Source organism: Mus musculus, chromosome 2 (assembly GCF_000001635.26).
Source record: "Mus musculus strain C57BL/6J chromosome 2, GRCm38.p6 C57BL/6J".
Classification (NCBI taxonomy): domain Eukaryota; kingdom Metazoa; phylum Chordata; class Mammalia; order Rodentia; family Muridae; genus Mus; species Mus musculus.
The window spans coordinates 95826667-95850159 of record NC_000068.7 but is presented as its reverse complement, the minus strand read 5'-3'; the positions used below and the strand labels follow the sequence as shown (position 1 = coordinate 95850159).

Sequence of the window (23493 nt, the reverse complement as noted above, 5' to 3'; positions counted from 1 at the left end):
ACTGAAACTCAGAGGAGAGATCCAGTCTCCCAGGTCTGCTGATAGAGGGTAACAGAATCACCAGAGGAACAATCTCTAAACAGAGACAACTATAACAACTAACTCCAGAGATTACCAGATGGCACAAGGTAAACATAAGAATCTTACTAACAGAAACCAAGACCACTCACCATCATCAGAACCCAGCACTCCCACTTCGCCCAGTCCAGGGCACCCCAACACACCTGAAAGCTAGACCCGGATTTAAAAGATATATCTCATGATGATGGTAGAGCACATCAAGAAGGACTTTAATAACTCACTTAAAGAAATACAGGAGAACACTGCTAAACAGGTAGGAGACATTAAAGAGGAAACACAAAATTCCCTTAAAGAATTGCAGGAAAACACAACTAAACAAGTGATGGAATTGAATAAAAGCAGACAAGACCTAAAAAGGGAAGTAGACACAATAAAGAAAACCCAAAGTGAGGTAACGCTGGAGATAGAAACCCTAGGAAAGAAATCTAGAACCATAGATGTGAGCATCAGCAACAGAATACAAGAGATGGAAGAGAGAATCTCAGGGGCAAAAGATTCCATAGAGAACATCGGCACAATAATCAAAGAAAATGCCAAATGTAAAAAGATCCTAACTCAAAACATCCAGGAAATCCAGGACACAATGAGAAGACCAAAACTACAGATAATAGGAGTATATGAGAATGAAGATTTTCAACTCAAAGGACCTGCAAATATCTTCAACAAAATTATAGAAGAAAACTTCCCATACCTAAAGAAAGAGATACCCATGAACATACAAGAAGCCTACAGAACTCCAAATAGACTGGACCAGAAAAGAAATTCCTACCGACACATAATAATCAGAACAACAAATGCACTAAATAAAGATAGAATACTAAAAGCAGTAAGGGAAAAAGGTCAAGTAACATATAAAGGCAAGCCTATCAGAATTACACCAGATTTTTCACCAGAGACTATGAAAGCCAGAAGAGCCTGGACAGATGTTGTACAGTCACTAAGAGAACATAAATCCCAGCTCAGGCTACTATACCCAACCAAACTCAATTACCATAGATGGAGAAAACAAAGTATTCCAAGACAAAACCAAATTCACACATTATCTTTCCACGAATCCAGCCCTTCAAAGGATAATAACAGAAAAAAAAAAAAAAAAAACAATGCAAGGGCAGAAACCACATCCTAGAAAAAGCAAGAATGTAATCGCTCAACAAACCTAAAAGAAGACAGCCACAAGAACAGAATATCGACTTTTGCAACATAAATAATAGGTAGCAACAATCCTTTTCCTTAATATCTCTTAATATCAATGGACTCAACTCCCCAATAAAAAGTCATAGACTAACAGACTGGCTATACAAACAGGACCCTACATTTTGCTGCTTTCAGGAAACTCATCTCAGAGAAAAAGATAGACACTACCTCAGAATGAAAGGCTGGAAAACAATTTCCCAAGCAAATGGTATGAAGAAACAAGGTGGAGTAGCCATTCTAATATCTAGTAAAACTGACTTCCAACCCAAAGTCATCAAAAAAGACAAGGAGGGGCACTTCATACTCATTAAAGGTAAAATCCTCCAAGAGGAACTCTCAATTCTGAATATCTATGCTCCAAATACAAGGGCAGCCACATTCATTAAAGAAACTTTAGTAAAGCTCAACGCACACATTGCACCTCACACAATAATAGTGGGAGACTTCAACACACCACTTTCACCAATGGACAGATCATAGAAACAGAAACTAAACAGGGACACAGTGAAACTAACAGAAGTTATGAAACAAATGGACTTAACAGATATCTATAGTACATTTTATCCTAAAACAAAAGGATATACCTTCTCCTCAGCACCTCATGGTACCTTCTCCAAAATTGACCACATAATTGGTCAAAAACAAGCCTCAACATATACAAAAATATTGAAATTGTCCCATGCATCCTATCAGATCACCAAGGACTGAGGCTGATCTTCAACAACAAAATAAATAATAGAAAGCCAACATGCACTTGGAAACTGAACAACACTGTTCTCAATGAAACCTTGGTCAAGGAAGGAATAAAGAAAGAAATTGAGGACTTTTTGGAGTTTAATGAAAATGAAGCCACAACATACCCAAACTTATGGGAAACAATGAAAGCATTTATAAGAGGAAATCTCATAGCTCTGAGTGCCTTCAAAAAGAAACTAGAGAGAGTACACATTAGCAGCTTGGCAGCACACCTAAAAGCTCTAGAACAAAAGGAAGCAAATTCACCCAAGAGGAGTAGACTGCAGGAAATAATCAAACTCAGGGGCAAAATCAACCAAGTGGAAACAAGAAGAACTATTCAAAGAATCAAACAATCGAGGAGCTGGTTCTTTAAGAAAATCAACAAGATAGATAAACCCTTAGCCAGACTCACTAGAGGGCACAGGGAAAGCATCCTAATTAACAAAATCAGAAATGAAAAGAGAGACATAACAACAGATCCTGAACAAATCCAAAACACCAGCAGATCCTTCTACAAAAGGCTATACTCAACAAAACAGGAGAACCTGGATGAAATGGACAAGTTTCTAGACAGATACCAGGTACCAAAATTAAATCAGGATCAGGTTACTGATCTAAACAGTCCCATATCCCCTAAAGAAATAGAAGCAGTCATTAATAGTCTCCCAACCAAAAAAAGCCCAGGACCAGATGGGTTTAGTGCAGAGTTCTATCAGATCTTCAAAGAAGATCTAATCCCAGTTCTTCACAAAGTATTCCACAAAATAGAAGTAGAAGGTACTCTACCCAACTCATTCTATGAAGCCACAATTACTCTGATACCTAAACCACAAAAAGACCCAACAAAGATAGAGAACTTCAGACCAATTTCCCTTATGAATATTGATGCAAAAATCCTCAATAAAGTTCTCGCTAACCGAATCCAAGAACACATCAAAACAATCATCCATCCTGACAAAGTAGGTTTCATCCCAGGGATGCAGGGATTGTTCAATATAAAGAAATCCATCAATGTAATCCACTACATAAACAAACTCAAGACAAAATCCACATGATCATCTCGTTAGATGGGGAGAAAGCATTTGACAAAATCCAACACCCATTCATTAGAAAAGTCTTGGAAAGATCAAGAATTCAAGACCCATACTTAACCATGATGAAAGCAATCTACAGCAAACCAGTAGCCAACAACAAATTAAACGGTGAGAAGCTGGAAGCAATCCCACTAAAATCAGGGACTAGAAAAGGCTGCCCACTTTCTCCCTACCTTTTCAACATAGTACTTGAAGTCCTAGCCAGAGCAATTTGACAACAAAAGGAGATCAAGGAGATACAAATTAGACAAGATGAAGTCAAAATATCACTTTTTGCAGATGATATGATAGTATATATAAGTGACCCTAAAAATTCCAGCAGAGAACTCCTAAACCTGATAAACAGCTTCAATGAAGTAGCTGGATATAAAATTAACTCAAGCAAGTCAATGGCCTTTCTGTACATAAAGGATAAACAGGCTGAGAAAGAAATTAGGGAAACAACACCCTTCTCAATAGCCACAAATAAAATAAAATACCTTGGCGTGACTCTAACTAAGGAAGTAGAAGATCTGTATGATAAGAATTTCAAGTCTCTGAAGAAAGAAATTGAAGAAGATTTCAGAAGATGGAAAGATCTCCCATGCTCATGGATTGACAGGATCAATATAGTAAAAATGGCTATCTTGCCAAAAGCAGTCTACAGATTAAATTCAATCCAGATCAAAATCCCAACTCAATTCTTCAACGAATTAGAAAGGGCAATTGGCAGATTCATCTGGAATAACAAAAAACGTAGGATAGCAAAAACTCTTCTAAAGGGTAAAAGAACCCTGGTGGAATCACCATGCCTTACCTAAAGCTGTACTACAGAGCAATTGTGATAAAATCGGCATGGTACTGGTATAGCAACAGACAAGTAGACCAACGGAACAGAATTGAAGACCTAGAGATGAACCCACACACCTATGGTCACTTGATCTTTGACAAGGGAGCTAAAACCATCCAGTGGAAAAAAGACAGCATTTTCAACAAATGGTGCTGGTTCAACTGGTGGTTATCATGTAGAAGAATGTGAATCCATCCATTCCTATCTCCGTGTACTAAGGTCAAATCTAAGTGGATTAAGGAATTCCACATAAAACCAGAGTCACTTAAACATATTGAGGAGAAAGTAGGGAAAAGCCTCAAAGATATGGGTACAGGAAAAAAAATCCTGAATAGAACAGCAATGGCTTGTGTTGTAAGATCAAGAAGTGATAAATGGGACCTCATAAAGTTGCAAAGCCTCTGCAAGGCAAAAGACACCATCAAAAGACAAAAAAAAAAAAAAAAAAAAAAAAAAAAAAAAAAAAAAAAAACAAACAAAAAAAAAAAAACACCAACAGATTGAGAAAGGATCTTTACCTATCCTAAATCAGATAGGGGATTAATATCCAATATATATAAAGAACTCAAGAAGGTGGACTCCAAAAATCAAACAACCCCATTAAAAAATGGGGCTCAGAGCTGAACAAAGAATTCTCATGTGAGGAATGGCAGAGAAACACCTGAAAAAATGTTCAACATCCTTAATCATCAGGGAAATGCAAATCAAAACAACCCTGAGATTCTACCTCACACCAGTCAGAATGGCTAAGATAAAAAATTCAGATGACAGCAGATGCTGGTGAGGTTGTGGAGAAAGAGGAACACTCCTCCATTGTTGGTGGGATTGCAAGCTTTTACAACCACTCTGGAAATCAGTCTGGTGGTTCCTCAGAAAACTGGACATAGTACTACTGGAGGATCCTGTAATACCTCTTCTGGGCATATTTCCAGAAGATGTTCCAACCGATAAGAAGGACACATGCTCTACTATATTCATAGCAGCATTATTTATAATGCCCAGAAGCTGGAAAGAACCCAGATGCCCCTCAACAGAGGAATAGATACAGAAAATGTGGTACATTTACACAATGGAGTACTACTCAGCTATTAAAAAGAATGAGTATATGAAATTCCTAGGCAAATGGATGGACCTGGAGGGCATCATCCTGAGTGAGGTAACCCAATCACAAAGGAACTTGCACAATATGTACTCACTGATAAGTGGATATTAGCCCAGAAACTTAGGGTACCAAGATATAAAATACAATTTGCTAAACGCATAAAACTCAAGAAGAACGAAGACCAAAGTGTGGACACTTTGCCCCTTCTTAGAATTGGGAACAAAACACCCATGGAAGGAGTTACAGAGACAAAGTTTGGAGCTGAGACAAAAGGATGGACCATTTAGAAGCTGCCATATCCAGGGATCCATCCCATAATCAGCTTCCAAACGCTGACACCATTGCATACAGTATCAAGATTTTTCTGAAGGGATCCAGATATAGCTGTATCTTGTGAGACTATGCGGGGGCCTAGCAAACACAGAAGTGGATGCTCACAATCAGCTCTTTAATGGATCACAGGGCCCCCAATGGAGGAGCTAAAGAAAGTACCCAAGGAGCTAAAGGCATCTGCAACCCTATAGGTGGAACAACGTTATGAACTAACCAGTACCCCGGAGCTCTTGACTCTAGCTTCATATGTATCAAAAGATGGCCTAGTCGGCCATTACTGGAAAGAGAGGCCCATTGGACTTGCAAACTTTATATGCCCCAGTACAGGGGAAAGCCAGGGCCAAAAAGTGGGAGTGGGTGGGTAGGGAAGTGGGGGGGAGGTATGGGGACTTTTGGGATAGCATTGGAAATGTAAATGAGGAAAATACCTAATAAAAAAAAAAAAAATATATATATATATATATATATATATATATATATATATATATGAAAGAAACAGTGCGGTATAGAATATGACCATGTCTCATGTGAACAAAATATAAGAAAGAGAAAATTATCCTCAGTGTTTATTGTTTGTTTGTTCATTTGATATTTCAGCAACTAACATAATCTCCACAGAAAACTACAGAGAACATCATGCTGTTTCTTTTCAGAAATTGGTGGAAATATCCGACATGAGGTATTTCAGGTAATTGTTAACTAAAACAACCACAGCAGCAATGTGACACCCCTGTTAAAAAAAGACCTAGCTAATATACTAAAGATGAATAAAACCATATGCAAATATCCCATGGGATAGTGATTTTGGTGACTTTGTGGTGAAATTACATTAGTCATGGGGATAATGCAGCATACTCTGCTTTACATGTGATATTATATGATCTTTAGCATTCAGGTGGCCTATAATATGTGGGTATAATAAACAGCCATGGGGATACCATCTGTCCACTTTCCCTAGACCTCTCTAGCTACCATAAGTTTAATCTCCACTTGGTTGAACTTGACCTTAGTATAGGTAGCAGATTTACAAAATTATCTAACTATATTTTTACTCAAAATCATGTTCTTATTCAAATCCATATATATATATATATGTGTGTGTGTGTGTGTGTGTGTGTGTGTGTGTGTGTGTATATATATATATGATTCGATATGGATTTGAATATATATATCCATATATATGAATGTGTCTCATATATATATATACATAATTCACATATGTATGATGCACATATGCAAATATATTCAAACGATTTATTCAAGAAACTGAAGTTCTGGGTCAGCTCCTCCTGTCTTTGGGGATGATAATTTATAAATTTTATAATAATATGCTAATTTATTTGAATGATATTGACAATTCTGTAAAACTGCAATGTTTTATTAATCTCTTGGGTGGAAATCACCATCATAGCATTGTGTATAGTTGAAGTATAAGTCCATAGAGATTTACATTAATCAAGTTCAGTGCTATAGTTTATAACTTTATTTTCTAATTAGAGATTCTCTAATATTCCTATGGACAGTGCACTGAGTATAATTAATATTATTTCCTGTGCTACTATAAGATACTTTTGATACTAGTTTATTTTATTGCCTCCTCTTCACTGTTATAAGGAAGGCTATGTTCCTGACTCAGATGAGATTCAGATACATTTATAGGTGCATAGCTGTACAGAGAATTCCTTACGAGGAGCTAGAGAAAGTAACCAAGGAGCTAATGGGATCTGCAATTCTATAGGTGGAACAACAATATGAACTAACCAGTACCCCGGAGCTCTTGACTCTAGCTGTATATGTATCAAAAGGTGGCCTAGTCGGCCATCACTGGAGTGGGAGTGGGTCGGTAGGGGACTGGGCGGGAGGGTATGGGGGACTTTTGGGATAACATTGGAAATGTAAATGAGGAAAATACCTAGTAAAAAAATATTAAAAAAAAAAAAAAAACAAAAGAATCCCTTACTTACTGTGTGGAAGCATCACCTGTCAGTAAAATGCCAATGGCCTATTAGTTGAGGCATGGAATAGAAAGTGGGATATTTGACAAAGAGAGAGAGGATTCTAGGAATGAGTTTAAGTGGAAGATTCACTATCCAAACTCTGAGGAAATGGATGTATGAAACAGAGGAAAGGTAACCAGCTATGTGATACACATACAATAGAATAAATGGATTATGTAAGTCATGAGCTGATCAGGGAATAAGCCCATGCTTATGACCTTGGGATTTATTTATACATAAATAGCTTCTGAGTCATTATTCAGAAACAGGGGTGCAGGTGGAAAAACTCACATTTACAAATAAACTCCGAGCCTTCAGGACATGAGGAGGCTACATACCCTAGAATGGTACACACAGAAAGTTGAATAGAAGAACAGCACTGGTGATTCAGAAGCTACAGGAGACAGACTTTGAGGTAATAAGGTGATGAGGTCACCTTCCATTTCAAGGAAGGAAGTTATTAGCTTGTTTGAAGGATAGTGTGTAGGAGACCTGTGGATCTCTAGTGCTCACTCTGTGTTTCATGGTTGAAACAATGCTTAAAGTTGATTTCTCATTTCATAATTGTAGGATACTTTAATTTTAGAATGAGTTTATTTGACCATCTCTTATACTCTACGTAAACTAAAATTTTAATCATTTTAATATGAATAAAATAGGACAACACAGAAGAAAGTGATTATGAATCCAGATTGAACTTTTACTAAATATGCAAAAGCATTTTTCAAGTCCTGTGGAGCTTAGAGTCATTAAAATTGAACATTTTATAGCAATGGCTTGAAAGTGTTCCAACAAAGTTCATTAAACTTAATCCCAAAACGTATATGCTAATGGAACTGGGAGTAGGAGATACTATCAGAGTTAGATGGAGTTATTGATGTGGGTACCTGCAATGGCATTAGTAGCTGTACAGTTTGAAGGGATACCCAAGCTTCATCATCACTCTGTAAACCATATCCCTGTCGTGTTTATGGTACATCAGAATATCATCACCAGATGCTAAGCACATAGAAGGTATACTTTACATTTATGATCTTCTGGGACTGTAAAATGTATTTCAAAAGTAACGTGCTAGAGAATAAACTGGAGTACTCTACTAGAGTACTCTACTACACACACAAACACACACACACACACACACACACACACACACACACACGCATGCATGCACGCTTGTGCACACATACTAATTCAGAAAAACTCAATTAAGGCAGAGCCTCTGCCTTCTGCTCAGTAATCTCCCAGTTCCTTGGGAGATTAATTAATTCCTGAATCAGCAGCAGCAAAGGAACAGCAGCATCGTCACAAAGACTACTTGTTGAGGTTTAAATATTTGCATTTTTTGAATCCAATTATTTTCCTCAGATTGATATTCACATGCAAGACCCATTAACTTTGGAGCATCAGTTAGTAATGATATGGTTAAGATGCACCGTTATTTGTGCACATTCCCTGCTAACTTTGTTAACTTGTGACCATGTTTTCTCCCAATTGGTATAACATAAATACATTCAAGTTATATGTTACTACATGTAACTATTTGTATCACTACAAATGCTAATGTTCTTGATGTATAAATATCTTCAATGCTTGTTACGGGCACTGTCCTAATATAAGCAAGACACCAACTTTCTTGGGTTATGAAAAACTATTATTTGGAGTTAAAAATGATCATAAAGGACAATGCCCTTCCTTATACCTTAGAAACATTCTTACTGAAGGCAGCCGAGCCGTACATCGTTGCTGACAATACCACTTTAGATGAGAACACAGATACATTTTGATTGTACACTGCTTCTGTACTCAGCTTGTGACTTCTCATATTTCAAATGGGAATAATCTTGAAATAAGCATGCTTGTTCAATTGAAATAGATTTAAGCATTCAGTGGACTCATATGGTCTCCTGCAAATACTAAAGTTGTTTTTCTAGTTATAATTAAATTAAATGAGAGATTTTTATTAGTTGCTTTTTAGAGTTTATTTGTACTTGGGGTGATATAAACAGAAATGGTCCATTGAATAAGACTTAGTGAAATATAGCAATTGCATTTTTACTTTGTCTAAGGGAAGCTAGCTCTTTTAAACCTTGGCTTCATCTGGAAACAAACAAAGTGGACATAAAATTACGTAGCTGGCTACTGTGGCAGAAATAGCTAGATTCCTATGTAAGGAACACTCATATTTCTTTCTCTTTTTAATGAATTAATTTATTTATTCACTTTGAATCACAATACTAACCCTTTTCTTCTCTCAGTGGCCCCCTCTCACAGCTTCTCCCCCACCCCTCTCCTTCTTCCCTGAGAAGGGGGACCTCTTGGGTATCACACACCATCTCACATCAGTCACTGCCAAACTGGGTGCCTCCTCTCTCACTGAGGCCAGACAATTACCCTAAGTGGCCCAGTTAGGGGAACAGGATCCACAGGCAGGCAAGAAATTCAGGAACAGCTCGTTTACAGTTGTTGGGGACTCACATGAAGACATAGCTGCACATATGCTCCATATGTGTGAGGAAGAGGGGCAGGTTCAGTCCATGCTTGCTCTTTGGTTGGTGGTTTGGTCACTGGGACTCCCAATAGGTCCATGTTAGTTGAGTTTATTGCCACGGGAAGACCAACTCTTATATTTCTAATGCATACAGTAAGTTTACTATTAAAGGTCACATAAAACAAATCTTTACTTTAAGAATTAATTGTGAATAATAATTCCAACAAATATTCTTATTTAAAAATAGATTACATCTCTTCCATTGTTAAATATATTCATAACATTGTAGAACATGGGCTTTATTTTGAAATTCATGGGTTAATCAATACCTTATGTTAAAAAAATACCAGCATGTGAAGGTGGAGACTGGAGGACCGGAACCCCCCCAGTCCACCAACTGCTAGCTTGTTTCTTTGGCTTCCTTTTTTATTCCACCTTGACTGTTGTCTTTACTATGAATGGCATTCTGCTTGTCCATAAAAGCTTCATTCAGCTATCTCAGGACACGTTGTCACCATCAACTCATAAAAATGCAAACAGAGATGGCATCACCAGCCTTTAAGGGAAGGAATCCAGTAAAGAGCAATGAGTCATCACAGAAATGCTCATCAATTCTTTTTTTTTTTTTTCCAGAGATTTCTAGCATCACAAACATTCTTTGGTCTTGATCTCATCCTTTCATTTCCTAGAGAGGTTAGTTTGCCAGTATGAACTCCTGAGAGCATTTATCTAAAAGGTCAGGCCCAGACTAGTTCTGTCTCTTGCTCAGGGACTGAGGACCATGCTTACCATTTACCTATAAGATCACATAGCTGTTCAAATAGACACATATGGTCTTGAGTTCCTAAAGAAAAAAAAATGAAGAGTGGAAAATGGAAGTAGTTGAAGAATGCCATTTCTAAAATTCTACATATATTTCTATTATATTCTCCTCCCCCCCCCCCATTTATTAGTTTGACAAGGCTGAAGATACAACAAAACACTGTCTGGAGTGTCTGGGTAGTGGCAAGAGTCATTAATAGGAAGAACTCCACTCTTCACAGAATTTGCAGTAGGCACATTTCTCTCCTACACCCAATTCAAACTCTCCTCAGTGATATGAATATTGGCTTAACTCTGACAGGTTCTTGGTTAGTGTCCCAAGAGCGCAAGTACATAAAAAGATTAATAACAATAAATAAATAGTAGGAGAAAATAATGTACTTAACTTTTGATTTATTTTCTAGTGAATGTACATGTTAACACTTCGTTAGCATTCTCTGCTCAGCATTTCCACTTTCAGATTTCTCCTGAATACATTTCTTGCCCACATGCTCCTATCTACTTCCAATTCTATATTGTTTCAATAAATAAATAATCTCTGAGCATCAGTGAATGGATGAGCAGATGAATAAATGAATGATAGGAGAGAGGGAACATGGAATGAATTAATCAACAGTTGAATAAGTACCTTCTCTCCCAGATATATAGGCTGAAGTGAAGTTCAAATAAATATTGCTTAACATCACTTGAATTATTTAGATTTGTTCCTAAATATTTCTCCCAATACTCTTCTGATTTTCATGTCAGCAGAAGAATGGGCCCTTGCTGTCTTAGTTTTGTCTGCCCTTCTCCCCTTCTCAAGGAGTTTTTTTTATTAGTTTGCTTCATACTTACCCTTCCTTCTCGTTACCTATAAAACTGACACTAAAACAGTTATGACGTTTGAGTTAGAATCTGATAAACATGCCGAATGGACAGGCAATATAAAGAGGAGAGGCTCCAGAATTAAGTTTTCCCTATGTCATTAAATAAATAAATAAATAAATAAATAAATGGGGCTTGAAAGATGGTTCAGCACTTAAGAACACTGACTGCTCTTTCAGAGGTCCTGAGTTCAATTCCCAGCAACCACATGGTGGCTCACAACCCTCTACAATGGGATCTGATGCCTTCTTCTGGTGTGTCTGAAGACACCTACAGTGTACTCATTAAATAAAATAAATAAATCTTTAAAAAAACGTATGCAAGCAAATGCACATGACATAAGATTTTATTTTAAATCAAAAAATGAGTGTCTCAATATCTCTAAGTATTAAAGTCATAAAATTACCTTCTGTTCAGGCATCTATAACAAAGTGCTTTAAACTGGGTAGCTTATAAATAACTGAAATATGTTTCTTAGAGATTGGGAGGCTGGATATTTGACATCTGGGAAGATTTGGAATCTGGAATTTGGAATATCCCTGGTCCATGAAGGGGGCCTTCTTTCTGTGTCATCACATGATAGAATGTTTATGGCAGATTTCTGGTATGTCCTTTAAAAAGACACTAAGGCAAAACATAAGGGCTTCATCTTCATGGTCTAATTATCTCCCAAGTCACCCTGTCCTAATACTATCATCTAGCAGATTAGCATTTCAATGCTTGAATCATTGAGGCTAATACATTTTCAGACTATAGCTCTGAATGTATATTCATAGCCATACTATACCAGAACATGGAAGCAGCAACCACCGAGGAAGGAAAAAAATTAAAAGCCACAATAACAATAGCGCCAAGTGAATTAGGCCCCATTTCTCAATAGTGTTCCTGGTTCTTTTCCTGTTATTTTCCTAAAAGCCTGCCTTGATTCGCCATCACCAGCATACTTTTGATGTACACTTTTAATCTATCCTATCTAAAGTCCATACAAACAACTTGTTCTTTCATGAAGTAACATCACTTTTGAGGAAGAAAAATGCATATATTGTACAAACCAGAAAGAAAAATGAGCCTAAGAAAAGAGGCAAGAGACCAGGACAACTGAAGAGACTGTAGCCAATTCCCAATTCAGACTCTCTCTAGATGAACCCAGTCCTACCCCTTCATATCACCTTGAAACTACTAAAGCACTCGTCTCCTTTTGTCAAAGAGAAGAAAGCAAGAACATTCCATCTTTGAAGTCACTTTGCCTTTACCATTAGGAAAAAAATGCATCTACTGAAGGCCTTTTTTTTTTTTTTCTTCAACACAGCAACACAATAAAAGAGTAAGTGGCTTTGTACTGAAAAATAATATATAAAGATAATTAAATCTCAGGGGGCATTTTTTGGTCTAATGCAGAAAGAAAAACAAGCATCAAGGCTGCTCCCAAAGACACTGCCCAACCTGCCGTCACCACTAGCGTGAAGTTGAGAAGTGAAAATTCTGTGCTTGATTTGTTCTTTCTTTTCAAGAAAGGGAGGTTTAATATTCATTGGGGTGGGATAGGAAAAAAAAAAACATCTTTGCGGTTATTTTCAAGTGGTTTGAAATACGTGTTCATGCCACTGAAGGTGTTCGATTTTACAAAGGTGGTTGCTAGAAAGCTGGCCCGTTTGAATGCATATTTTTGTGTATTTATAAAACTGAACTGTGCCATCATTTGCCATTCTTTGATTTGCAGAATTGTGCCAATTAACTATCACTGCTAAAATGACTACAGCACTGTCAATTTCATCAGGAGACAAGTGTATAATGCTGCAGATTGCTGGAGACTTTCTTCCCCTAAAGAACTGGTATTTAAATCTTAGAAAAAGGCAATGCCTTCTACTTTCTAATTCTAGACAACTTGCACATTCAAGGTCTAAGTCAAAGAGGCATTTAGGCTGTTCTAACACTTTCCCTTGTCCTTCTGGCATAAAGCAATCACAGGATCACTTTCCCTTGAGGCCAGAAGTGGACTTCAGTTAGAGGTTAAAACATAACAGTATGTGTTCTACTACAGTTCTGACTGCAATTTTTCCATGACATTTTTCTTTTTCTCAATTTAAAAGATGACAATGATCAACATGGTTATTCATACAATTAATAAGTAGTGAAAAAGAAAACACAGACCAACCCCTTCTAAGCAGAGACAGATCAACAAATAGTAAAACATAAAATATAAATTTCCTGGTATGCAATAAGGGGTTGATTGATTTCTGTCGACTGTCAGATTTGATTTTATTCTGTCTTATAAATATATTTTTATACTTGCAAACAAAACAAACTGTGTCATCAATGAATGTCACTGTATTCTCAAAGAAACAGAGCCAGAGGACTTTATAATAAGGGTTATATTAGTGAGCAGCACTGCTGTTGATACCTGCTAAGGAGAAGAGAAGGAATGGAGCACAATTAGCCACTTGGGCTTCTCTAAAGTCTTAGCAATGGTTGGAGTGACTGAAGCACGAATATGCTGTGAAAACTATTCTTAATGAAGCAAAACTACTGGTCAGTTGTTCTGTCGCATAAACTAGTATGACTACTTATCCCAAAACCTGCCGGTAGGCAAAGGCAAGATAGCCATTGGTTGCAACTCTCTCTTCAGTGCAATCTCAGTTGTTTAGGAGTGAGGTTTACTACTTTTGAAATTGAGAATATTTTTACATTTTAATGATAAAGAAAAGCGCTGCATAAAGCAGTGTAGACAGTTATTAGTCTATTATATACCTGTGATATAATAGGTTGTATTACACATTATGTTGTATTATGTATTATCTTAGTATAGTAAAGTATATCATATATAACACTCCAAGGGATGTAGGGTTAAGAGTACAACCAGCCAACCAGCACAGGGAATATTGTTCATGAGAATTTAATTCATACAGCACTGCCAATGTGCAAAGCAGAACATTATAATGCGGTAGATAAGTAAAAGAAAATTCGTGCCAGAGAAAAAGGAAATACAAAGCATACAAATAAAAGTTAATGGCCAATGTATAAGTACACAGCTTTGAAAGCAGAATCAGGCTGTAGATAATAATATTGGTTCATAAGTAAAGGATATACTTGTCTTGTCAGAACAAGGAAAAAAAAGAGAAGACAGAAAAGACTAGTGTAATATAGATACATACACACATACCACACGCACACATGCATGTGTGTGTGTATATATATGTATGTGTGTGTGTATGTGTGTGTGTGTGTGTGTGTGTGTGTGTGTGTGTAGTATAGTTTAGTGTAGTGTCGTGTATGTCATGTAGTGTCATGTATGATCTATGGGGTAGGCATCAGGCATGCTAAAGTACAAGGAAATAAGTTTCATAGGTAAACCTGCGCAAAATCAGAGAATGCCACAGATGCTTCTCTGAAGAGACATGATGTCAGTCAAGATGGCAGGAACTCATCATAGACATCATTCTATGGAGGTGTTTCCAAAACTTCTCTAATAGAAGGACAAAGAATAAATTATAGAAAGGTGTGGACATAAAATATATCTTCTTGATTAAATTTTATGAATTAATAAAATGGAACTTCTGAAATTCTGTAACATTTTCAAATTGAAAAAAGGACCAAAGAAGTGGCAAAAAACACCACATGTAGTTTCACAAGAACAGAGAAGATCTTAGCTGAAAATTGAACTAACATCTGTGTCCAATCTTCCCCTTTCACCACCATCTTACACTTAGGGTGTTAGAAGATGTCCCCATAAGGTTGTTCAGAAAACACAGAAATTAAAATGAAGAAATTTGTTGACTATACTAGTGCTTTCAGGCTTTGCACTATAAGATATATGACCTGAGTTTGGATGCTCAAAGTCCATATAAAAGCCATACTCAGTATATACCAGGAGATAGGAAGCTGAGACAGACTTTACTGAAAGCTCACAACCAACCTAGTCTCATGTACACAACAATGAAGAACAAGGGTGTTTCTGTCTCAAACCATGCAAAAAAAAAACCAAAACAACAACAACAACAACAACAACAACAACAAATGATAAAAGTTCAGCAGGACTAACAGCTACAGTTGTCCCTGCCCTCCATACATTTCATCCTGCCACATCTGTACATCTTCATGTCACAGTATATTAGTGCATAATATACATGCCCATACCACACACTCAAACCCCCACCTGCACACAAACACACACACACATGCACACGCACACACAAACATTATATCTTATTATTTATTGATATCCTATTATATCTTATCATTTAAAGATAATGATATGAGTAATTCACTGATAACTGAGAATGCATTTATGACTGTTCATTTAATATTCTACCTCTTACTCCCTGGGCATGCTTTGATAATCTGTCTGTAACTTAGTTTTCTCACTGACTTTATAGGCTGTATACTGCTGTGATTAAAAGATGAGATACCCAAAATGTCCTGTAACTAGTGACTAGAATAAGAGCCTAATACATATTAATTTATTACCACACATTATTCATATTTCAGAGCATGAGTACTCCCCTTTTCAATTCTTTTCCCTTCATAGAAGCATAAAATAGGTCTGCTCAAAATGTTTCGTGCAGGTGAATAATCCCTCTTGACATGATTTCTTGCCACCTTGATGGTAGTGTCTTTTCTTCCCAATCAATAACTGCTATTTAAGTGACCACTGACTGACACTCATAGACTTTTTTAAGTGAAATTAATTCAGAATTTACTAAATTCAGTTGTTAGGGGTGGTTTTGTTTTCCTGTAATCCAACACACTGGTTTATCAGCCTGTGGAGGAGGCAAAAAGATAACCTCAGGGGCTCTGTCAGCTGGGCCTAGCTTAAACATCAAAGAATACTATGAATGTTTAAAATTGCCTTTAGCAAATACTACTTATGGACCCTCTGGCAGAGTTATGCTGAAATGATAAGAAATGTCACTGCAGCCTACTGCACTAGGTAAACACACTCAGCCTTTAATATCAACTACTCACTCAGAACTCCGAAGGCTTCTAGTCATAGTGAGGGAAAGGAAAGGGCTTTGCTTTTTCTTTCATTAATATATTGCAACTCTTCCTATTAATTAGATCAGCAGTATAGCCGGGAGTAGAACTTAGTGAGATTACCTATATTATGCATTCAGAATTCAGTTTATCCATTTTAATTAAATGAGTTCTAAATATAACCACTTATAATTCTTCCACTCCATGAAAGTAATTAAAAATGAAATTAGTTAACACATCTATGTGACATCATTAAAAATAGCTCATATAAAAATAATAAAAATACCATCATGTTCTATTTAGTATTCACTTGGATTCTTTGTGATGATGATGACTAAGGTATTAAAACATTGCATAATTACTGACCAAAAGAAAGGTTGTATTTTTTAACATTTCTCTGCATATACAGATGTTTCTCCTCCTCATTGATGCTGATTCTTTCCCAGACACTAGTTACAATTGTGTACAGCATATTCAATGCCATCTCTCTGCATGTACCACTTCCTAGAAACTTCATGGTAGGCTGACAAAAGCAAAGCCACAGCTACCTACATTCTACTTACAACATTTGTGGGGTTTGAGCCTTCTATGAGAACTATTGAGGTTTCAATGGTAAGAAATTACTCATATAATATATGATCAAAACAGCCAGTGATGGGAAGGAAAATGAACTGAAATAACAGATTGAGGAGTCTCAATGTAGTTTTCTCAAACTTGAAAACTAGAGAAGGACTGGATCTGAGGGCTCCTGGATGGACACAGGTGAGTTTTGCCTGCAGGAACTCTGCCAGACTCTGACTATAAACACCAGAAAAAAACAATCTCCTGATATTCCTGGCAGATAGAAGTCATAAAGTTTTTTTTTCCTCCTAATAATGGTACAGATTTCCTTAAGGACTCTCAGATGTTTGTTATTTCATTGACCCTTTCCCCATTCTCCTTTTTCTTATCCCTTTATCTCATTTCCCCTTTACCTTTATCTCTGGTGCAGTTCCCTTTCTGTTCTCATACCTAATGCGTTCTAATACACTCCCTCTGCTCTTTAAGGACTCATCCACCTGCTTTTCTAGCACAGACACAAGCACAGACACACACGCACACACACACACACACCCAGAGAGAAAGAGAGAGAGAGAGAGAGAGAGAGAGAGAGAGAGAGAGATACACACACAAAATAACTACAAGCTACAATTTGCACGTTAGAGGAAACATAATGATTGTGTTTTACAAGCCTTAATTACTTTACTTAATAAGCTGTTTTGCAGTTCTATCCATTTTCTATAAATTCATGTTTGTTTTACTTATGCATTCATGAATAAAACCCTATTGTATATATGTACTGCAAAACATTTTAACTGTCACTCCCCTGCTCATGGACAGAGTCATTTTGCTTTCTGTCTTGAATAGAACATGAACATAGGTTTACTAATATCCTTTAAAACATTTTGAAATACATTCAAACCTACTGTTTCTCTTATCAAAGCTGGTCCTCAAGGGAGGCCATTCAATCTAATTAGCAAGATATTCTGACTTGCTAACTTTTTATTGCATCCTAACTGTCCTGGTAAAACATAAAAAGAGACTAAGTCTATTCACTCACCTATCACCTAAAGAGTGAGGATGGAGCAGCCCTTGTGAAGGTCACAGTACCTTTATTTAGGCACAGTAAAATATAAAGATTTAATTGTAATTATTAGACTGCTTCTGTTCACATAACAACTTTCTACCTAACAGCTCCTCACAAAATATCATTTCCTGTGCTTTGACATGTCAAATTAGAAGAAAAATGCAGCATACACTAAATGTTATAGCAGAATATCTAGAGTCAGAATAGACATTAGAAGAAGATCCTGGAAATAGCATTTGTACAATGGACTTCCAAGCATAATGCAACAGAGAGAGAGAGAGAGTAGATAACAAGCAAGGCTTCAGGAGCATCAAATATAAGAATAAAATAAAAGCAGTCATCAGAAAGAAACAAAAGTATTATGATTAGTTTAAACAAATACTTCAGTGAAGAATGCCTTTGGTGAAATTTTGGGTCAACTGGCCAGGCCTCAAAAAGGAATCCTGGAACTAGTGTTGTGTTACCATAAGCCTCTGGAAGGACAACCCAGACTGTGGAGTAGACAAAGCTCAGAGCACGACATTCAGAAACTGCAAGACAAGACAAAATGGGGAAAACAAGCACAATGCAGATTTCAGAAAGAACAGATGTGGAGCAGAACAGGTGTGCACAGAAGTAACCACATGCCAGGTTGTAGGCTAGATAGTTGAGTTAAGTAGATGAGTAGGTGGGAGATGGACTCAGTAAAAGGCCTAACATTGAAGTATTATTGGCAGCCTCCAAGTCACTATGTGTACCCCAGGCTTGTCTGAGGAAGTCCCACAATTCATTTTACAGACATGTGTGAGCTGAACTACTTTAAACGTCTTGGTAACCATATAGGCATAGGGAACAGAGCAGAATGCTTTTGAAGTAACCAGGGGGTAGAATAACTTCAAAATATAATACTAAATCATGAGAAATTAAAAATAAGGGAGGAATATAGATTTTTTTAGGATGAAAAGAAGTAGGGTGAATTTGTTTTGGGTACTCATGCCTTCCAGAAAATGCTGTCATCTAAAGAGTAGGAAAAAGTTAGAAACTTGAGGTTTCATAAAGAAGGAAAGAGCTCCAATGAAAGAATATTAGACATGAATTTAAAAAAAAAAACTTCTCTAATTCTTATTTGACTTAACAGAACATGTCTTTTTGTGTTTATTTCTCTTTATCTCTGCCCCCCTCTTCCTGCTGCCTGAGGTTTGTGGATAAGGATGCAGCTCTCAGTTCCTGTTCCTGAGCTGTGCTGTTTTGCTGCCAGGATCAACACCACTGTGGTCAGGGCACTGAAAGCTACACATAAAACTGTAAGTCAGCCTCAGAGATACACCTTCTCCTAAAAGGGCACACCTACTCTAACAAGACCACATCTCCTATTCCTTCCCAAGCAGTTCAACTGGGGACTGAGCATGCAAATATATAAGCCTACCATATATGATAATTATAAGTAAATACTGACAATAGATTTGCAAAGACCTGCTGTGCTATTCACACATTACAAGACACCTGCTTTCCTAAACAAGTATGCAGAATATTTAACCCTTTCCAGTGATTTAGTAAGAGTAAGGGGTTTACTAGGTGACTTACAAAGGTACTTCTACTATCATTATTTTATAGAAGAAAAGCTACTATATCAGCAAAATCTGGCTGGCATATGCAATAGTGTCTGAATTTGGTGGCTGATTATGGGATGGACTGCTGGGTGGGGTAGTCTCTGGATGGTCCATCCTTTTATCTTAGCTCCAAACTTTGTCTCTGTAACCCCCTTCATGGGTGTTTTGTTCCCAATTCTAGGGAGGAATGAAGTATCCGTCTTCCTTCTTCTTGATTTTCTTGTGTTTTGGAAATTGTATCTTGGGTACTCTAGGTTTCTGGGCTAATATCCAGTTATCAGTGAGGAAATATCAAGTGACTTCTTTTGTGATTGGGTTACCTCACTCAGGATGATATCCTCCAGATACATCCATATGCCTAAGAATTTCATAAATTCATTGTTTTCAATAGCTGAGTAGTACTCCATTGTGTAAATGTACCACATTTTCTGTATCCATTCCTCTGTTGAGAGACATCTGTGTTCTTTACAGCTTTTGTACAAGGCTGCTATGAACATAGTGGAGCATGTGTCCTTCTTACCCGTTGGGGCATCTTCTGGGCATATGCCCAGGAGAGGAATTGCTGGATCCTCCGGTAGTACTATGTCCAATTTTCTGAGGAACCACCAGACTGATTTCCAGAGTGGTTGTACAAGCTTGCAATCCCACCAGCAATGGGGGAGTGTTTCTCTTTCTCCACATCCTTGCCAACATCTCCTGTCACTTGAATTTTTGATCCTACCATTATGACTGGAGTGAGGTGGAATATCAGGGTTGTTTGAATTTGCATTTCCCTGATGATTAAGGATGTTGAACATTTTTTCAAGTGCTTCTCAGCACTTTGGTATTCCTCAGTTGAGAATGTTTTGTTTACCTCTAACTCAATTTTTTAATGGGGTCATTTGAATTTCTGGAGTTCAGCTTCTTGAGCTCTTTGTATATATTGGATATTAGTCTCCTGTCAGATTTAGGATTGGTAAAAATTTTTTCCCAATCTGTTGGTGGCCTTTTTGTCTTATTGTCAGTATCTTTTGCCCTACAGAAGCCTAGAAGTGGATGCTCACAGTCAGCAATTGGATGGAACACAGGGTCCCCAAATGGAGGAGCTAGAAAAAGAACCCAAGGAGTTGAAGGAGTCTGCAACCCTATAAGTGGAACAACAATATGAACTAATCAGTACCCTCAGAGCTCGTGTCTCTAGTTGCATATGTAGCAGAAGATGGCCTAGTCAGCCATCACTGGGAAGAGAGGCCCCTTGGTATTACAAACTTTATATGCTCCAGTACAGGGGAATGCCAGGGCCAAGAGTGGGTGGGTAGGGGAGCAGGGCAGGGGGAGGGTATAGGGGGGTTTTGGAATAGCATTTGAAATGTAAATGAAGAAAATATCTAATAATTTTTTAAAAAAAGAAGAAAAGCTACTGAGTTTCATAGCTTGTCTATGTGTAACGACTTAAGACACAAAATTTTGGGATACATTTTAATTATCTTTGAATCTAGAGTGTAAATTTTTGAAGCAATGCTAATTTTCTAATGCATGGGATACATAGAATGGGGAAAATGGTTAAGTTATGGCAGGAATACTGTTTTCAGTATTCTCAACAATATGAGTGCAATTTGAAAAACAGATACATCCCTAAATGTCCAATTTATTTGCCTCTGTTATTCACGGCAATTTATTCACATGGCGGTAAATGCATTTAAAAAATTATACCATGCTTATATCCAAATGCTATCAAGAAGGTTAAGATTTCTAAAAAAGAAAAAAAATTACTCTATTTATTGTGATCTTTCATCTTCCACCCAGTTCCACCGCATGTTCAGTTCAACAGTCTACAGTGGTCTTTGTTTTCTTTGAGGCTTTTATTAAAAATACTGTTTGAAATCACATATTTTAACAGATATTTATTTGTTAAATATTTATTTCTATTTTTATTTTTGTGTGTTAGTGTGTGGATGTATATAAGTGAGAGAGGGTGTCTGCAGAGGTCAGAACTGAGCATCAAACACCTCTGGAACTGGAATTATAAGGCATTATGAGCCACCTGACTTGGGTTCTAGGAAATGAATACAGAGGTTCTGCAAGAACTATACAGATTCTTACACACTGAGCCATTTCTTCAGCAATAACTAATATCTAATAGGCATCTGTTATTTACCAATTACTGTCCAAGATACTGAGAACAAATCATTATGCAAAAATAAGAATTTTTGAGCTCCTCTGATTTTTATTCCAGTGAGTGATGAATGTATACATAAGTAAAGTTTATTAGTTATATCATTCATTAGAAGAATATAGCTCAGACAGCAAACATGAAAACTGAGTAATATTCACATAAATTTCAGTAGGCTATCATATAGCCTACCCTGAGTTTTGTGACATTTCAGTAAATAATCGAAATTGATGGAAAAGCAAATTTAAAACATGGCTAGAAAATATGCTACCAGGCAGAAGCAGAGAGATAAGCCAGACTTTGGATTATATCTACAACAGAAAACAAACAAACAAACAAACAAAGTCAAATCAAGCTTAAAGAGCTGAGGTTGCTCACATAGGAAATAGACTCAGTGAAGTTAGTAGAAATCAACTCCTAGGAAAAATCTATGAAAATGTCAGCAAGATAGAAATTATCTTTTTTTTTAAAGTGGAGTTGTTACTTAAAATTGGACATAAGCTATAAAGTACAGGATAACCATGCTATAATCCACAGATGCAAAGAAAATGTGTAGTAAGAAGGACCTAAGAGAGTTTGAGTGAATTTCATTCAGAAGGGGAAATTAAATAGTCATCAAGGTGGATGCAGAAAGGGAAGTGGATGGAAGAAGGAAAGAGTAAGGGTATGGGGATGGCACCCAGGTATAGGATGGGAGTGAGCAGGGGATAGATGGTAGTGAGTATGGGAATTGATTGGGGGTATCACTGGGACAAGCTGAATACCTCGGATTGGGGAAGCTACTGAGAGTCTATGCGGGTGACCCTAGTTGAGATTCCTATTGGAAGGAGATATAGAGACTGAAGTGGTGACCTTCTGTACCCAGGCAGAACTTTCTGTGTAAGGAGACATGAACCCATCCATAAAACCCTAAAGTCAAAATTTGTCCTGCCTACAAGATGTACAAGGGTAAAGGTGGAACAGAGACTGATGGAATGGCCAGCCAATGACTGCTGCAACTTGAGTCCTGTCCCTTGGGAGTGAGCCAACACCAGACACGATTAATGATACTCTGCCATGCTTGCAGAGAGGAACCTAGTATACCTGTCTCCTGAGAGGATTCATCCAGCAGCTGCTGGAAACAGATGCAGAGATTCATAGCCAATCATCAATTGGAGCTTGGAGAATCTTGTGGAAGAGTGGGGCACAGAATTGAGTGAGCCAGAGGGGTAAAGGACACACCACACAGAACTACAGAGTCAACTAGATTCTGTCTATGAGGACTCACAGTGACAAAATCACCAACCAAAGAGCATGCAGGAGCTGCACCTAGCGTCTCCCACATTTGTAGCAGAATTGAACCTTGGACTTCATGTGGGTCCCCAACAATTCAAGTGGGACTCTGACTCTGCTGCTTGCCATTGGATCCCCTTCCCCTACCTGGACTGCCTGGCTGGGCCTCAAAGGGAGAGGAGGTACTTAGTCCTGTTGACACTAGATTTCCCTAGGTGGAGTGGTACACTTGAGGGCCTGAGGAGATGAGGAGATGGTAATGGATAGAAGGATTTATAAGGGCTGTACTGGGAAGGGAGGAGGGAGAGGGAAACTGAATGAATACAGGTCTATTGCCTGT

The 23493-nt window shown here is 37.5% G+C and overlaps 1 long non-coding RNA gene across 1 annotated transcript; it reads right to left on the bottom strand.

Moving 5' to 3' along the window:
• Positions 1–9565: 9565 nt before the first annotated feature.
• Positions 9566–12072, bottom strand: Gm13799. The gene is made up of 4 exons (XR_374817.1): positions 11949–12072; positions 10646–10700; positions 10186–10412; positions 9566–9997 (listed from the first exon to the last, which is right to left on the bottom strand). It is a non-coding gene; the product is annotated as a predicted gene 13799 (long non-coding RNA).
• Between the last annotated feature and the right edge of the window lie 11421 nt (positions 12073–23493).